The sequence below is a fragment of the Gymnogyps californianus genome, chromosome 3, assembly GCF_018139145.2.
Source record: "Gymnogyps californianus isolate 813 chromosome 3, ASM1813914v2, whole genome shotgun sequence".
Taxonomy (NCBI): Eukaryota; Metazoa; Chordata; class Aves; order Accipitriformes; family Cathartidae; genus Gymnogyps; species Gymnogyps californianus.
In genome coordinates this window covers 3,963,967-3,980,522 of record NC_059473.1, presented here as the reverse complement: position 1 = coordinate 3,980,522, position 16,556 = coordinate 3,963,967, and positions in this window count along the sequence as shown.

Sequence of the window (16,556 nt, the reverse complement as noted above, 5' to 3'; positions counted from 1 at the left end):
AAATGGTCAAAATAGGTATCTGTGCAGAGAGGTCCTCTCCAGCAAAGGAAGTCCTGGTTCTGCTGAGGCAAAAATTTACATGCCTTTTCTTTAGAAACACCTTTAAAAATGCAAGGATAGGACTAGGGAATGAACCAGCTGTGGTGATGTTTTCAGTGTTTTACATTAATCTGGATTTTTTTACCCCAGTTGAGATGAGATGTGAACTGTAAAAGGGGGAAGGCAATGCTAGCAGTTGCCTCCACTGCATTTGCAGATACAAAGGGTAGACAAACCTGCAAAATGCCTGCTGCCCCTTGACTGGCTGTGGCACGCTGTGGGGCATAAACCTGCCTCTTCTTGCCCCGTGACGCCAGTGTCATGCAACGCTCAAATTCTCAACACCAATACCAGAACTTACTGCATCTTATCCTCTAATATTACCTCACGCCGAAATCTGTTGCGATAGCCACCAAATGCAACAAACCTCTCTTTTCCTTTTTAGATGTTACTCACTGTTCTTCGGTAGTAAGTTCTTATTTAGAGAGAGATCTGGCTTCAATTATTTAGATAAAAGATGCTGGGTAGAATTGCATACCAGACAAGCTAGGCTGACTTGTCACAATCTTTTAGGATTGCCTTTTTTTTGGAGGAATCTTAATTTTTTCCCCCTTAGATAAAATGATTCATAATCATAAATGAGTGCTTGGAAAATGTCACCTCAAGGTACTACAGATGAGGCCTTCCAGGCTTATGAAGCTATAGAGGAGTTAGCTAATGTGACATTTTTTTCTTTGCTCATTTGTTTTCTCTTTGTGGAATAAGGGCTCCTGCTTCACTCAAAATGAGAAAAGAGCATTTTAACCAGCTGTGTGGAGAAAGTGGAAATGTTCAGTTTTGCTTAGATATTCCATCTCTGGGTTTTGGACATATTCCATAATAATCTACAACCAAACCAAAATTATACTTTTCCTCTTTTATGTATTTGAGAGGTTTTTTCCCACATCTACCCTCTTCTTTAAGCTAAACAAGCCTCCTGTTCAGATCATACGACTGTTTGGATTATGAAAGATGCTTCTTCATGGATTAAGAACTTGCTTTAAACTTCTTCCTTTTCTGTAACACAATTCTAACTCCTTAGCTCGCTCTCCTGCCACTGGAAACTCTTATTTTGTATCTTCAGTGAAATATACCGAATTAAGAATAGGGTTTTTTTCTCATTTGTTTTTATTTGTATGTGCTGACAGTAACTGTTTTCTAAGGGTTTGATTCAAAGGCTATATAAGTCAATTGAATTTGGATTACAAATCATAGAAAACAGGACTGGAAGGGATATCAAGAGATCAGCTGTGATCCAAACAAGGCCTATTGTATCTATTTAGTTTCTGACAGATGCTTCCCTAATCTACTCTTAAAGATCTCCACTCACTATTTTTACTCCTATAAGAATTTCCTAGCACCCAACTGATTTTTCCTTTCTGTCCATTATTTCTTGTCCTGTCCACTATGGACAGAGAGAACAAAGCAGTTCCCTTCCTCTTGGAAGGAGTCTTCTGTACATTTGAAGACTCTTTTCCCACCTCCCTCAGTTTCTCTTCTTGGGGACAACCACCCCCATTTATTCAGGTGTCCCACATGGTTTATGTTTCTCTCATGTGAGTTCTAGCTGTTGGATGTCTGTCTTTGACTCCTGGCACCCAAAAGTGGATGCAGAAGTCCACCTGCCACCTACCATTGCTGACTGTAGAGAGAGGTCCTGGTGCTGGGGAGAAGTCACAGAAAGGGCCAGAGGTCTTGGACACGACCTGCCCAACCTGTGTTCAGCAGCCAGCCAGCCACAGCATAGGTGGCGTAGGGCTTTTCTTCTTGGTCTACTCATAGCATGCTATTGCTTCAGATTCAGGCTTCTCTAAATTATGCCAGAAGCAATCAGTCATGTTAAAATATTCCAGAAGCCAAAGTCTGCCTGTGTGTGGGAAACTTAGCCACGTGCTTTATAGTGTTAGCCGGGGAGGTGGTATGGGGCTTCTGACACCTGGGAATGAGTCTGCCGATTAGATCTTTCACTGGTGGAGCATAAAATACTGCCCCCCCCCCCCCCCCCCCCCCAATGTATTTTCTGTAACTTAGTTGTTGATAGCTTGCAAATATCTTAGTGCTATCCCCTAAGCACTTCTGAGGGAATGTTCATCACCTGTTTTTCTTCAACTGACTTCAGAAAGACGAAAGGGGAGCTGACATGACAAATCATAGGGTAAAACAGATTATTAGAAGCAAGAAGGCATCCTTCAAAATGCTGAAGTTGTGTGTTCAAGAAAGAAAAGGGAGGACAAGGCTCACAAATCTTTAGGAGCCCTTTGAAGGAGTCCCCAGGCAAATGAACAAAGAGATCTGGGTGATATGGTCCTCAGGGAATTCGAAAAGGTATTTGAAAAAGTGCTTCACCCAAGGGTCTTACAGGAAACAACCTCCATAAGTTTCTCACATGGGTAAATAATTTTTTAAAAGATGGGAAAAAACAGAGAGGAATAGAGAGGTCATTTCCACAGCAGAACCTTGCAGAGGTCTGTGCTACAGTCCGTATAGTTTAGTATTTTCATAAATGTTCTAAAAAAACAGGGTGAGCAATAAGACGACAAGTTTGGAGATGATGCCAACTTATTCAAGATAATAAAGGCAACGGTTGACTGCAAAGAACATAGGAGGTGCCTTTTCATACTGTGTCCCTGAGCAATAGAGTGGGAGATGAATTTCAGTGTGGATATAAGAAAGGAAAAGAGGTGGCGTGAAAGTCCCAGCATTGCGTTGATGATGATGAGCATGGAATTGAATACTATCACTTAGGAAAAAAGATGTGGTTATAACATTGTGCTTTGAAAGCATCACCTCAGTGCTTAGTATTTGTTAAAAAAAAGCAGACTTACTGTTAGGAGCTATTAGTAAAGTAATACAAAACAAAAGAGGAGACACAAAAGAGGAGACACTCTTCAGCACTTTAGACATCCATGCTTTGCCCACATCTTGAATACTTGGTTCAGTTCCAACCCTTCAGACACAGCAGGAGTGGAAAAGGCATGGAAAATGAGTGATTAGAGTCAGAGAATGGCTTTGTATGAAGAATCATAAAATAGTCTAGAATTCTTTAGCCTGGAAAAGAGATGAGACAATATGACAGAGGGTTGTAAAATGATAACTACTAGCATCGAGACAAAGAACAGGGAATGATGGTTCATTGTTTCTTCTAACATAAAGTAAAGGAACATCAAATAAAGCTATCGAGTAAGGCTTCAGAGCAAACAAAAAGTGTTGCTGCTTCATGGCACTCGTAGCATACACAAGGAACTCCTTTCTGCAAGACGTTGTGGATGCTGAAAATTTTCAGATGTTTAAAAAGTGGCTGCTCGGATTTATGGGAGAAAAAAATTTATCAAGGGATGTTACATGCAAAGACACTATCTCTGGCTCAGAAAATCTGTGCGCTGCAAATTGCTAGAGGCTGGGAGCATGTTCAGGGAAGTATTATTTTATGGGCTGGTTCTGTTCTCATCCTCTTCCCTGGGTATCTGCTGTTTGTGACTGTCGGAGAGAAGTCACGGGATTTGCCTTTGGTCTGATACGATGCTGCTGCTGTTATGTTCACTCTGTCATTCTTACAGATGTTCAGCCATTGCGGCTCTTACTAGTTTTAATGGATTGTTTTCAGTGGTCAAAGCAAATTGTCCAGTTACTCTCAGGACTGTAGCAATATAACCTAGAAGTAAAAGAATAAAATAATGCTGAAAAAGACTCAGTCCCCTTTAAAGGACTAGTAGGAGGGGAAAAAAAATGCACCTAAACAGTCATATATCAGAGCGGCATGTAAAATGTCCAGCTGAGGAGTGTTATTAATGAAGTGGTGAACTTTAAGTCCATGCATAACATGCCTCCAGTAGGAAGGTTCTTATTTCCAATGCCTGGGGTAATCTAGCAAAATCCAAGCCGTATCTTTAATGAACAAGGTAGGCTATCAATCAACACAGAGATGACACAAGCATTTCATACAAAAACAAAAACTGACACCCCCCCGCCCCCCAATCAAGGCCACTGCAATGCCTCCCAAGGCTGCCCGTCCTCGTCAGGCAGGCAAAGAGTCATGAATCTGCATGTGACTGTTAAAGGCAGAGCTGCTACTAAGTAGGTGGTAGTTATTTTTAGCAACTAGTTTAAATTGTTCCGATATTGAATCTGCACCGTGCAGGGGTAACATCTTTAAAATGCAATTCTGTGGTAGGTGGCAACAATCAAGCTGAATTACTGACATTGTAAGGAAATGAAAAGTCAAACTGCTGACCATGTGTATTTTATGGTATTTAATTAAAAGTAGATAACATAGTGTGAATGAACCACAAATCAGATAAAAATGGCAGTATATTCTCATATTTAACACATATTTGACTTGTGGTTGCTTGACAATTTACCAGAACAGGTCTATGACGGTCTCCAAATATAAAATCAGGAGTGTAATTAAAAATACTGCAGGGAAGAAGCAATATTCAGTTCAACCCTGAACTACGTTAATCACAGCCACAGCTGTATCACTTCCATTCCCTTTAACAAGAACCTCATTTCTTTTTTTTTTTTTTTTTTTTTTTTTTTTTTAATAAAAGAGGAAAAAAGTATCCAGGCTATTGCTAAATCAGAGTGTCAGGTTTAAAAAGTTCAATGTGCAGTATGTGGGGCAGGGAAGAAGAAGAGGGCAGCAGAAGCAGAGCACAGGACAGCCAGTTTATGAGGAGCTGTGGTGCACCTGCCTCAGCTTGGGGCTCTGCTGTGGCTGCGCAACAGGACTGTGGCTTCTCTTCTGCTTTTGGCACAGGCTTGTGCTGTGACCTTGAGAGATTCATTTATTGCAGCCTGTGCCACAGCTCCTTCCCCCGTAATGCAGAGCTATCCTTGCTTTTGCTTCTTATTCCTGTGTTTGGCTAATAACCAGGAGAGCGGAGCCTTGATCTCAGCTGGACGCTTCTGCAATAACCCCGCTCTTTCAGGGGCATTTATCTCAGCTCTTCTCCCATACTAACCTATATACATGTGCTTTCTGCTTGCTGCTGCCAGTCTACAACAAGCAAGGAAACACAAGTTGGACTTGGGCTCCCACCAGCTTTTTTTTTTTTTTTTTGTTAGTTCTCCCATTGAAAGTATTGCAACTCAAATTTGTGAGGCTTTGCTGGGCACACACAGTGGTGTTACTGGCATTGCCGTGTCCCATGGAGAGGTAGCTCTCGCAGCCTGACAAAGAAGAGATGGTACCATGCGTCTTTTCACTAGAATTTAGATAAAAAGTCTCAAATTCTTCTTGTAACTCCAGCTGAAGAGACAGCTCTTACAGAATGAGTGTTTAGTCTTGTTTGATGTCTGTCAGCACAGCTTTCAGCCAAAATAAATAAAGTTAGGCTCTCCATTCAGAGGGAGAGGAGGGAAGAGGGGAGTTCAGGCTTCCCATGCTCACCTTTAGGATCCTCACAGGTAGTGCCTGCCGACTTCTCAGCTCCAGTCTCTGCCTCTCCTCGCCCCAGGCTACAAAATGCTGTTTGAAGCCCCGGTTGATTTTTTTCCCACCTATCTGTATTGCCTTCTTGTTTTCACCAGAGTATGTAAATGTGTTGCAGTGTGACCGACTGTGGAGGAAGGAAGAATCGCCTCTGCAGGTCAGTGTGAGGAGTTTTTCCAGGTGACTCCGTCTCCTGGAAATCTTTGGGAACCAGAGGGTGAAAACCAGGCAAAATGTATTCATCCACATTCAATTTGAAAAATATAATGCTTTGCTACTTCTTGCAACCGAACAGTTGAGTTTTGCATTTTTTTTCAGTGTATCATTGTACTACTGGGGCTCCCTACGGCATCCAGGGATTTGTGCACAAAGGAGCTGTGTTTGGGACAAGGACTAAATAACCTCCTCTCTTTCAGCGGAAGAATTCATGAAAGGATTTCCATGTTGCAATTCCCATTTCCCACTCTCTTCGGTGGGTTACAGCTGATTAGGAGAGAGTGGAATTTAGGTTCTGGTAGCAGAATCCTATCGTCTAAATCTCACTGCTATTATTTTTTACTGTGGGAAACATTAGTTGACATGCAATTGCAGTAATACCCACTAGTCTCCACAGACATTATTTATTCATTTGGAAAAGGCTGTTGTCTCCTTCAGTTTTGTGTGGAGTTTCAGAGACTTTTTGGTGAAATTTTCTTGCACTGTGTACAGTATAATTCAATATTTCTTGTCCCTCTATTGCAAAGCTAATTGTAGCCCCATTTGTTAACTTGGGAATTGGACTATTTCTTATCTCTCTTTAAAATCGGACTTTTTCGCTTATTCTTGACTTCACTGTCTTGTAGCCTGAGTGAGTGTAATGCAACACAATGGACTTGCAGGTAATCAATAAAAGCTTTGGAGGTCAGAGATGGCATTTGACAAACTTACACTCATGATTAAATATTCTGCTGAAGGAAATACTGAGAGGGTTTTTTAAAAGGTAAACTCAGAGTTGCCCTGATGACTCTGAGGTTAGTATTCTGTGCTGCCACATAGAGGAGCTGGCTGTGGAGTCCCTTTTTGGGCCAACAGAGTCAGTGCTTGCTCCACAGACTGCCTGCAGCCTGCTCCCATTGCAGTCAGTGGGATGTTCCTTTTGACTTCAGTGAGGCTAACATCTCACCCGATTTTAGGGATGTAACCGAGCCAACTGGGTTAGGAGCCCTGATACCCTGGTCTCCCTTATCTACTCGGTGGAGAGAAATTATTAAAGAAAATCTCTAGTGATTATGTCTTTTTAAAGAAATAGCTGGGTGCAAGTTGGATTGCAACAGGTTGCTCTGCTACGGCTATATGTATGTGATGGGCAGGATTGACTTTAGACTAGACTTAGTCATCAAAATGTTCCCGCCAAGCACTAGCAGTTAGAGCAATTTGGTGTGTACCCGGAGCAGAACTTCTGGCTCTGTTTTTCTGAGAGGAAACTGGTTAATGCGCACAAAAACTGCCTTGTGCCACCAGTGAGGAAAATCGGGAGATTTACTTCAAAGTTGCACGACCACTCTGAAAAAAAATGCTAAGTGCCAGTGCCATTTCTGTCACTGCAGGGGCACAGCGTGGTCTCATAAAATCTAGGTGTCCTCACGTGCGGGTGGTGCTACCCCTGCTCTGGTACTGCTGCTGTTTTGCATGCTGCCATTTGGTGGGAAGCTGGGAGATGCTTTTGCATGTTGATAGCTTAACTGAGAAGCTGTAAATTCAATGTATTTGAGCTTTAATTCTGTGAATGAGTCGTGCAACCATGAGGACACAGGTCCTGCTGGAAGGGCAACAGGTGACTAATTAAGAAGGTACTAGAGCAGTATCCCAGTATTTGACAAAGGTAACAAGCACCTCCAGGAGTAATCATCATCTTACTGTCACTGTTATCTAGCTGTGGACAGCTCATGGCCAGAAATGATGGTGGTCTGTCCATGGGGATTTCTCTTTAAGTCACCCAGACTCCCATAGCAAAAATCCTTTTCAGAGTAGTTGGACCTCTGTGGCATCCTTCACCCCCAGGGGTTCAAAGGCATGGAGAAAGAGCTAGAAATAAGGAGGTTGTCTCCAGACTACATGGCAGTGAATGACTGGGGCAGAATGAGGTTGCTCAAGCTGGAGGCTGGTCAGGACGTGGAAGCAATAATAGTAACGGGGAAGCGTGGCGTGGTAGCAACAGTAGGAAGCAGCAGCAGGAGATGACGTTGGCAAAACTTTCCCGTTCTAGAAGTTAACTCCATGAATTTTTTGAAGTCAGTCGTAGGCACTTTTGGGAAGTGATATTTGGGTGACAGCAGAATGAGTATATTTGTGGCATGGCATCCCAGTATGCCACCGAGCAGCTTGTCTCGGTGGAAGTAAAATGTGAGAGAAGTACATCATTTTGCACTGAAAACATTTCAAAAGGACACGAGCCAACAGAGTCATAAAATTTCTCTCTCCAGATGTTCTCCCCAGAGCCATTAAAATAGGTGGTCTTAATATTTACTTTTTGATCTTCAGTATGCTACCTTCCCAAAAGCCAGCAACAGAACACGTGATTAAATGTGTGCACAGACGAGTCTTCGTGCTGGGGCAGCAGGAGTGGGGGGCATACTGACACCTCGTTTAGTTTGCCACTCCATTTCCCTCCAACAAAACTAGCAGGCTACCTGCCGTACCTTGTTTGCAATCTGCATGCAGTAGAAGGCTTCAAAGCTCTTAAGGAAATGCATTTCAAATGTTCTTCCTGTTATAAAGCATGCAGCCAGCACAGTCATCCAACCATGTCAGAGAAATCCGTAAAAACGAAGATAGGCTGGTGTAAATCAAAAAGTGAGGGTTGAATCCTGAGAGTTTTGCAACTGCAAAAAGTGTCACATCCAACAGAACGCAATATATAATGAGTATATACCGCACCAGTTACAAGAGCATGACAAATGGCCTCGCAAGCACAACACAGGCTTCATTTATACTGTTTCCTTTCTGAGGCAGGATGGTAACTCCGTAATGTCTCCAATTTTTTGTTGCTCTGTTGAACCTCCTCCACTGAGAGAAGAGACAGTCAAGTGTGTTATACTCGCATTCTCTCAGGTATAATATACAAGATCCATAATAATTCAATAACGTGAGAGCTCAGCTCTAGTGTTTGTTGGAAAGGATTTACTTTGCTTTCATTGGGATAATTATGACCGATTGTAATAAGCACGGATATAAATTCTCAATCTTTGCTTTCAGAGCTGCAGACTGCAGGTTACACGCAAGTTGAGGACAATTACAACTTAGTTCAAAGTCCAGAGACTTCAAAAAAGGCCTGGGCTGGTGACTCCATTTAGTAGATCATAATTTGACACTTTTTATTCTCCATTGCTTATAATTCTCTGAAAGTTTTACTTGCACAGACGGTTTCTGGATTCCAGGGCAGGGCAAGCGCATTTTGCAGTACACCTTGTAAATCCCATCTCAAACTACCATGGCAAGGGTCCTGATGAGAGCTCACAGCACCTTCCTGCTGACCTGCATGCTGCTTGGATAAATAGCCAAAACGAGTGAACACGTGCCAAATTTCTAGACCTTTGTGCTAGACACCAGCCAGTTAATAGGCATGTTGGGAAATAAGTGACATGAGAAAGTAAAATTTTCTGGCAAAAATGGGCACTCCCCAGGGGGGTGGGAATTAGCTGCATTTCAGGCATCTCGATTATTTCATGGATGGAGCCTGGTATGACTTTTTCTGAACAGCATAACTGCATATGAGCTGCAGCTCCGGGAGGACAGCAGGCTCTTCCCCACGCAGTGTCCTCTCAGACGCCTCTGCTCCGTGAAATGCTGTGTGAGCGGTTGGTTTTCAAGAACAATGATGTTCAGAAATCCTAGTATCTATGACTGCCTTCTCGCAGCCTCTTGTTTCCCTGAATCGGCTGGGATGTGGTATCCTCTGTTTTTCCTGACACTGCAAACAGGTTGAAATGATAGATGAAAGGGGAGCAGGATGGAGCTGTGAGTTAGTGCATTAGCCTTTCACTGCTGGAGTCCAGGGCTCAGAGTCTTCCTTTGAGCAAATGTGAAAATGGGTTTAATAGTTTCTTTCTAAATCCTTAGTAGACATTTGGCAATATCATAAAACCACTGCACAATTTGGAAAAGAAAAGCCCAAGACTCTGGAACAGGAAATCTGTTGCTGAATGGAGCTGAGGTAGAAGGCAGAGAGGCGTGGAGAAACATGCGCAACACCTTCATCTAAGTATTTCTAATAAGCCCATGCTTGTTATACACCAAGTGCACCCACTAATTAAGGAATAAGAAGAAAAAAAGATAGTTGAAAAGCCTGACTAGTTTTTCTCTGGGAAATGCATTAGACAATTGGAAAGTACACATAGTCCTATTATTCAAGTTAATTTACACTCACTCTCCTAGTCCACCACAAGAATTTATGAACCTGGAAGAGCTATAAGTCCCTTAAAGTAAACAAACTGTAACTCAGTCTTGTGTTCTTCCCGAGACCCACCACCTAAGGGTTTGGGTGGTTTTTTTGGTTTTGGGTTTTGTTTTTTTTAACTAAAGGTGAAGAGATGATTCAGTATGTAGTGCTATGTCTCTTTTCTCAGGGGCAAACAATTCACATTACTGGAATTAGACTATTAAAATAGACTTGAAATGCACAGTGAACCTCAGCAAATAAAATCCACCAGCCTTCAGCTATGACTTGTCTTTGCACGTATGAGGAGTCTCGATAGAGAAGGTAGCACCGGCCTGCTGTGCTCTTTGCAAGTGGCTCAGCGTTTTCTGAGCGGCAGTGCGGCTCCCCTCCCCCAGGCCTGACAAATTCAGAGCAACAACAGCCAGAAGATTAAGCAAGTGTAACTAAAACTATTCTTATGTCAGGCCCCTATTTTAATCTCCTCCAAACGATCTGAAGCGTACTCGTTAGTCCGTACAACATATCATCTCCTTCCGAATGTGTGAGGCACTTAAAGAAAGAAAGTTTTCGCACTGTATACCAGACGACCTTGATGTGATAGACTGCAGGGTTTTGTGACACTGCACACTCAGTGCTATTCAACACTTTGCCTGAAAGGGAGGAAGGAATGGATTTATTGACTTGTGACTTTGACTCAGGCCTGTGTATCAGGACTGTTATTATGTGGAATGATTAGGCTGCAGTGTCAGGGACAAGTTAAACTAGAACAACAAAGGACCTCCTTAACCTTTACCTGGACACAAGGCCATTCATAATGACTTGCATGGTTTGGAAAACTAAGTATGTCTTGCAGCACTCAATACTTCTGCAGCTACAGCAAATGAACAGAAATGGAAAAGATGGATTGCTGAAGGAGATGAAATGTAATTCAATTCTGCATAGTCCTGTTTAGAATACTGAGTTCAGGTCCGTGTCAAAAAGTGGCAAAGGCATCATCATTTTCTTTGGAGTGAAGCAGGAATTTTAAAACTGGATACAATAGATATCCACCTGGGAAAATTCTAGTTTTTCAGGTGGTATAACAAATAATGCTGTCCCTGGAGGAGCTTTCCTCATATGAAGCGCACATGAAACCATTATTAATGATAATAATAGCTGGGTGCCAAATGTGAAGAGAAGGTCCTCAAACAGCAAGGGGAGTCACTCCCACAAAGCCAGTGGTGATTATGGTGACAATACTTACGTGTCCCTATCGCTGTGTGCGAGGAACTGGGCATCTGTTTTGTAGCTAGTGCTGCATGTGATTCCTGATGTAACAGTCCATTTGTGGTTTTATATTAGATTCAAAATATTGCTCTCCTTTTCTTAATGGTCATTATCAGAGCACATTATGAATGAGTCGGTGGATTTTGGATGGCTGAGATCTTGCCCCTGCTCAAGCTGATGATAATTTTGCCCCTGTTTTCAGGAGGTGCCTAATCAGGGCTCAGTGCTTTGCGGGGCTGAGTGCTCGTCTGTGTGCATTGCTTGGACCCTGCCGCTGGTTTGAGAGTGCTTGCGCCTCGCAGGCTCCTCTCCTTCCCGACAGTGTTTATTGTTGATATCCAGTTGTGGGATTCCAGGCAATTTCCCATTTGTGAAGGATGGCAAAGGCCCTTCTTCCAGGAAGCGGTTGTACAAGTCATTCTAAAAATGTCTGCAGAAAGGAATTAAAATAAGCAGTATATGATATGAGAGTTGAAGAAGTGATGCAAAATAAGTGTCTTAGTGGGGATATGAACAAGCATGCATGGGGAAAGAGAGGCCAGTTTCTGATGAGATGCATTTGATCTCTCCGGTACTGTATGAACTTCTGAACTCAGTGCTCCCAAGTGTCCCTAAGTTGCAGAGCTTGGAGAAATCATAACTAGCATCTTGTCTTTGCTCCTGTCTAGCACAGGCCCCCAAAAGCTACAGGATAAAGAGAATTGTTCTTCTCTTCTGCCTTGATGTATATGATGAATGGGAATTTGAGTTTCAAGCTAAACGTACCTGCTAGGTTTGAAAACAGCTGCAATATTGCATCTGACTTTTTTTTTTTTTAAGTGCTCAGTAAAGCACACCATTTTCATGTGGGTATAAACTGCTCTGCTGGCTTATATGTTTATAGTGAGGTTTGCGTTTGGCTTGGTGCCCCGAAAAGCACCATCACCTCTACTCTTCCCTTCTCCTCTACTCTCTGGTTTCCCCCTGAGCAGAAAAAAGCCAAATGTCACCCAGAATCTTTGGTCAGCCCAGCGCTGGTGAAGCCACCCCACCCAGGGGCAAGGTCAGCTCACCATGTTGCCTCCCCAGAAGATTTCAGCTGCTTCCTCCAGTGTCCTGGTTAGACCGTTTTCTGCGACCATAAATACTGAATCTGTTTTAGCTGTCAGTTTGTCAACTAAGAAACAAACCCTATGGAGAGGCTGCTTCTCTTTCTCTATGCTGGGCAAATGGCTCTTCCTTTCACAGAAATGAGGTGTGGTGAACCTATGGCAACTCTTTATTTCACTTCAGAGTTTGCATTTTTTTTTTTCCTCCTAATGAATTCAGTCGAACAAAATTGCAGCATGTCTTCTTTTAAAAGGTGTTTGTTACATTTCATGGGTGTGAGTTAATTTAAAAATAACTGCATTTCCCTGGTGCTATTACAAAATAATACTAGTTTTTGTGATGGCTCCGTCAAGAGCCAGTCATGGATAGGAACACTGTATACGTGCTAGAAATAAAATTAACAATAAGAAGTGAAAGAATCTCTGGGTGAACCAGATTAATATTAGAGATAGACAAACCAGAACAGCTGAGGTTTGTTTTGAATTTTCCACTGCTTACCTGAACTCAGGTATTCTAAACTAGAAGTTTCCAAGAAATAGTCTTTCTCTTCAGACTGTGGAACATCGTATTTGTACCTGGTATCTATCTGTAGTTACTCTCAGAGGGTTTTTTTTTTTGACTCTTGCATTCATTTTTGCTACACAGGAGTTTTACTGCTCCTTTTTATCACCCCTAAATTTGTTTGTCGAAAATACTACCATCCCATGCTGTCTTTGTCTTTTGAGCTGGTTTTGTGCAGGTTCTCTAGCACCAGGCAAATACAAGGGTTTACTGTATAAGCCTTTATTAACTACTCAGTCCCTTGTTTAGCCTGTGAATGACAGTGAGTTTTCCTTTGTTGTTCACACGCTTCTTTCATTTTGTCGTATCAATATTGCAGCAAATTAATTAACTCCTGTTCATTTTTTTTGTTCATTTAAATCAGAGGGCAGGCTGTCTAGGATTTCTGTAGGAGACAGGACAGAAGGGCACCCTTGTAACTACTCCCAACTCTAGGACTAACTCAGCATGCCTGTGGGTAAAATCACCTGGAGCAAATCTTGCCTCTCATCTCCCAAGCTGTGGGCTTCACATGTGAGGGCCTCTTTTTCTAAGAGGTAGAATTTGAAAGTGCTGTGTAGGGTATTGCGTGTAAGAGCACCACAGGCCATTAGGTATGATAGGTTTTCAGGAGCAGGATCCTTGTTCTTGTTGCAAGATGCCAACAACTTGCCTTTTGTTCAAAACGTGGTAAAGGACATTTTGTCTTGAACAATTGCAATCTCCTAAATTTACAGGTATCTGAAAAGAAGGTAGAACCTAATATCACACACTAGAGCCAACAGGGCTGTTCAAAGAGGATGAGAGGTGCAGCATGTCCAAAATAACGCTGTAAAAGGAGGAAATTTAGGAGAAAGCTGCCAAATGTTTCTTGCAGATAGTGCATGGAATGGGTTGTTTTACTCAGAACCATACAACATTTATGCAGGAAAAGGGTTTAGTGTTTGCGTCACCTATTTTTTTTCTTCGTAAGTACTGAAAATCGTAAAAGAGTAAACCTGCCTTAATATTTTTAAGTGAATTATATTTTTACTGGTAGCTCTTCAACTGTGATTATCTTAGAAGTTTTCCAGTGATGTGATTGCCCTGCAAGAGATCGTAGCCAGCAGAGAGGGGAGTTCCTTTACAGTTTTGGTTCTCTTTGGATCAGGCATCTACTTCCAAAAGCTAGCGGTCTCTGCAGGCACCAAAAGATCAGCAACCTCCAAACGATTTCAGACAAATCACCGTTTTGTGTCAGAAGAGGCTAGAGGGGATGTTCAGAGCAGCATATTAAATATAAAGCAGATAAAGCATCCCATACTTGCCAGGGTTGGCAGATTCCTTTCTCCTATTTTGTTCCCAGTTAAACATTGCATGTTTGTGACTTTGACTCAAAGTGCACTGGACGTATTTTTTGTTTAAAAGAGACTATGAAAAGAAGTCAACAGGGTGAAGGAGAGGAAAGATGTAATCAAAGGAACTACTGAGGGAAGCTGAAGGGAGGAGGAAGGTCAGTACACAAGGAGGAAGGTTGAAAAGAGCAAACTTTTTTAACGAAGAGAGATGCACAGGTACTGACTGGCTGCAGGTGCCTGGAGCTGTTTGGGTGAGAAAGGTGATCCCTAACCTCATTTGCCAGTCTTCGGGGTCCCCTGGCAGCCACACTACTGGCTGCAAGTTGAACCTGCCTGAGGTCGTGCTGGCTGCTAAAATCTTCAAATTCTGGCATCTAGCAATTACGAGAGTACGAGGTTAGGAGGAAGGATATAGGATTTGTTATGTGAGCGTTATACAACCAATGACATTATCTTGTTAAAACATCAGCATAGCTCTTTCCAAGCTGCTCCAATAATAACTAAGGCAGTTGTGGCCTGGCTGTACACTGAGTCTGGCTGAGCCATAGGCTGCAGACCAGACTCACTGGGTACTATGGCAGCAGAAGTTGCTATCTTTAGAGCACTTCCTCTTTCTGACACCTAACATAGGATACTGAGATGGAAGGGACCTTGAGGAAGGTTATTGTGCATATCCCTCCATGCTAAGGCGACATCTCCTGTACCTCTAGCAAGAGAAACTCCACATGGCTCTTGCCAATCTCTTCCAGAGCTTCACTGTTCGTGCTGTTGGAAAGACTTTTCCTAATACGTGACTCGAATCTTCTTTGCTGCCAGATTTTTCTTGTCCTTTTGGTCATGGACATGGAAAACAGATTGTTCCCTTCCTCTTTGCTGCAGCCTTTTATACACTGGAAGACTGTTATCATATCTCCCCTCAGCCTTCTCTTTAGAGCAAATAACCCCACTGTGTTCAATCTTTCCTCACAAGTCATGGTTTTTAGACCTCTGATTGTTCTCCTCCTCTTCCTCTGAACTCTTTCCAATTGGGCCATCCCTTTTCGTGAAGCGCGATGCCTGCAGGAGAACACAATGTGCTGGGTGAGGCCTCCCTGGCACTCAGCAAAGTGTAAGCATTGCTTTATGAGTCTTGCAGACTCTACTTCTGTTTAAGCATCGCAGTATGGCATTTGCCTTTTTCTCAGCTGCATACTATTGTCGATGTACGTTCAGCCTGTGATTGGCAGCGCCCAGTCCTCTGGTTTCTTTTCTGCAGAGCTGCTATCCTGGCAATTGTTCCCTCTTCGCTGCTTGTGTAGGTTAATGCTCGGGGTAGATGGAGCAAACACTTACTCCATCTCCCCCTGCCCCCAAATCCACTTAATGTCAATTTTACGCTTTTCCTACTTAATATAGAGTCCACACATTGAGGGAGTGTTGAATATCAAATGGATGGGAAGAGGTCTTTCTTAAAATAAAAAGGATAGAATAACATGGCAGGTATACAGCAGCAGGCAGCAGTACATAGGTTTGAGTTTAGGTAGTAAAACATTGGACTTTGCTCTCATTAATGGTTCTTTCTTTGAAAATCGAAAGCACTTAAGCTACAGGAAAACAAATGTAAACTCCCAGTTATTTCTTTAGCGATTCTGGGTGATTCCCTCAAGCTGGTGTGTCTCTTGCGCTTTGTATTTTTTTCTTTCCAGAGGCATACTCACTGCTTTTTGGGTTGGAGACTGCTTTCTGTGCCATGTGAGGAGGTCTGTTCCTCCCTGGTGCTGGCCCATGACTGGACAATACAGATGACGGGGGGAAAAAACCAATTATCTGGAGGTTTTGGCATAAATTATTACTGGCCCTCCAAGCAGGTCATTCCTTAGCTCCTTCATAGTAGTTTTACCAAAATAGGTTATTTATCTCCAAATCTTCTCTGATAGTTATGGAGTATGCTTGGAAGCAGGAGATAAGTCTGCCTATATTTTACTGTAAGTGGAGGGATACATTTAGGGGGAATTTTTTGTATGCATTCCCCAGTCAGAGAACATGAAGGTTCAGCTTCAAGGTGCCTGACTGAGGCAATGGCTCCTACCAGGGGAGTCAGCACATCAAAATGTTGCTTTCTCTGGCAGAATAATGGAGATCTGGTACAGCACCTTCTAATTTTTCAAACAGCACAAAGTGCAATTCCAAATTAACCAGCACACCTCCACCTTAATTTTTCATTTTACTTAACCTCTCTGTGTCTGTTTCCCCATCTGTAAAACTGAGATAATACTTACCTACCTCACAGGGATGTTATGAGGATTAATTAATTGATGTTTGTACAGCGCTTTGAATATGCAAAGCGCTATATGTGCTAAGTATTATTATTTAGTTTAAATGCAGCTGAACAGGTTTTGAATGCTGGGAGAGAGCTCTG